Source organism: Gadus morhua, chromosome 9 (assembly GCF_902167405.1).
Source record: "Gadus morhua chromosome 9, gadMor3.0, whole genome shotgun sequence".
Taxonomy (NCBI): Eukaryota; Metazoa; Chordata; class Actinopteri; order Gadiformes; family Gadidae; genus Gadus; species Gadus morhua.
Window position 1 is genome coordinate 13,212,236 of NC_044056.1, and position 2,441 is coordinate 13,214,676.

The following is a 2,441-nucleotide window of genomic DNA, read 5'->3' on the forward strand; positions in this document are numbered from 1 at the left end:
GGCGAGCTCGGCCCAGCCGGGAGCGGGACGGCCAGCGACGCCGGCCACGCCCAGGACGGCTCTCATCAGGTAGGCAGCTTACTGTCCTCAGGAGGAGCGTAGGTTACAGGGTTAACGTCAGCTCACCGGTGGCAGGTCTGAACTGTCACAGAGCGCTGAGACACGGGTATATTTTAACGTTCTTAAAGGCGTATGCATTGACGTATTTCTGGGCCTTGATCTTCTGTGCTTATCCCACATGGGAGATGAATCAAGGTGGAAGAGATAGGGTTAGGTCATTAGCTTGCCAGGGATCTATCTTGCTTGGCTCAAAGATTAGATTAGACATACGCTCGCACACAGCTGAATTTAGAACTACAATTAAAGGCAAAATGATGGTATTTACTTTAGAGATGATTTCAATAGAGGCCCAAGACCTCACTCAAGGAGCTACTTTAAATGGTGTGCCTATTCAAAGTGAATCTAAAACTAGTCCACTCCTAATCATTTCCTATTAGTAAGGAAAACACTCAAGAATATCAAAAGAATTTACTGTCTGTGACCATTGTCACAGTTGGTAAGCTTTGACCTGCCTGTCTTGCAGTTGGCATCCCAACGGTAGCCTCAGGTAGCGGTGACATGATTATGTTGCAGTTGACATCTAATTGAAAGGATTAGAAACAAACAACCTCTTGGATGAAACATGACACCTGCGAGAGGCAAGAGCATGTTTTGATAGTCCCAAAGTAAACTACTTAAGTCAATGCGTAGCCAAACACTTGGGCGAAAATTCCTCAGACTTGATGTTTTGGTCTTGGCATACTAAACAGAGATTATTTGACTGTTTATTTGACTAACTAAATGATACACAGAAAACTTCCTTTTGTACACAATTTCCTCTCCCGTTATTTACAGTTGCACATTGTTTGAATGAAAGCTGCATGTTAAAATACACACGCTAATACCTGAGCCAGTCTTGACCATTTGTTAGATCTTGATGTGCCTTGGAACACACTTTGAAGATTGTTTGGTCAATGATTCCCTGAGTGGCGGTGATCTCCAACTGAATCTTATCTTAAATCCCTCTTAAACGTCACAGCATTTGAGATAAACAAAACATCAACAGTTCAGGTGTCCTCCCTTTTGGTCTTGGCATACTAAACAGAGATTATTTGACTGAATAATACACAGAAAACTTCCTTTTGTACACAATTTCCTCTCCCATTATTTACAGTTGCACATTGTTTGAATGAAAGCTGCATGTTAAAATACACACTCTAATACCTGAGCCAGTTGACCATTTGTTAGATCTTGATGTGACTTGGAACACACTTTGAAGATTGTTTGGTCAATGATTCCCTGATTGGCGGTGCTCTCCAACTGAATCTTATCTTAAATCCCTCTTAAACAACACAGCATTTGAGATAAACACAACATCAACAGTTCAAGTGTCCTCCCTGCTCTGACAACCTACCATTAGTATAATTAATACCTATGTAGAAGCACAACAAGGCTCTGCATGGGGCTGACTATCAGCGGGATAAGAGGCTGTGGCTGCTCCCTGGTTGTAAAGGCCACTGTGGCTGAAGGGGTGGCGCATCACACTGATGTGTTTAGGGCCTTCCTAATGGGTTTACAACGCACCTATCTGGTGGCTTTGTGGGAATATCTGTGGCGGTGCGTGGGGATGATAGAGACATTATATTTTCATACCATTGTACTGTTCCCTAGGGTGGAGACGCTACAGCGCTCCTTAAAATAGACCTGCCCGTAGTTTCCTGTCCAGTGACTTCCTGTCGCGTTTTGCCTGTGCATCATAAGAACTGGAAAAAACAGGGTGAGTTCACACCCGGAACATCAGTTGTTTATAAGGTTGAATGAAAATGTGTGTGTGTGTGTGTGTGTGTTTTTGTGTGGGTGGGTGTGTGTACTGTGCGTTCATGCGTATATACACATTGTATGGGACAGGGGAATTCTGATCACGCCTCTCGTAATCAACCATTACCTCCGTGACAGCTCTCTGCTTCTCTTCTCGTCTGTATCCAGGTCAGTGTTTCCCCCAGCACTGTGTTGTTAAGGCGGCCGCCTTATCAACAATAGGGCCCCGCCTTGACTACCAATGTATATAAAATAAATAAAAAAAATTATCAAATTTTTTTTTTTTTTTTTTTTTTTTTTAATTTTTTTTTAATTATTATGCATTAACAAAGTAGAAAACTCTCGTAGGGAAAGAAAACATACTTCCATCAGGTGTAAAAATAAAGATCAATAATGCATCGGCGTTCACAACAATGGTCGTGACATCAAGCTTTTTGGTCAAGCTTTTTCTTGATGTCACAACAATGGTCGTGACATCAAGCCCCCCCCCCCCCCCCCCCCCCCGCTCCTTGACCACCTTGACTAAGACATTTACTGGGGGAAACACTGCAGGTATTGGATATCATAGCAATCATGCGGTTGGC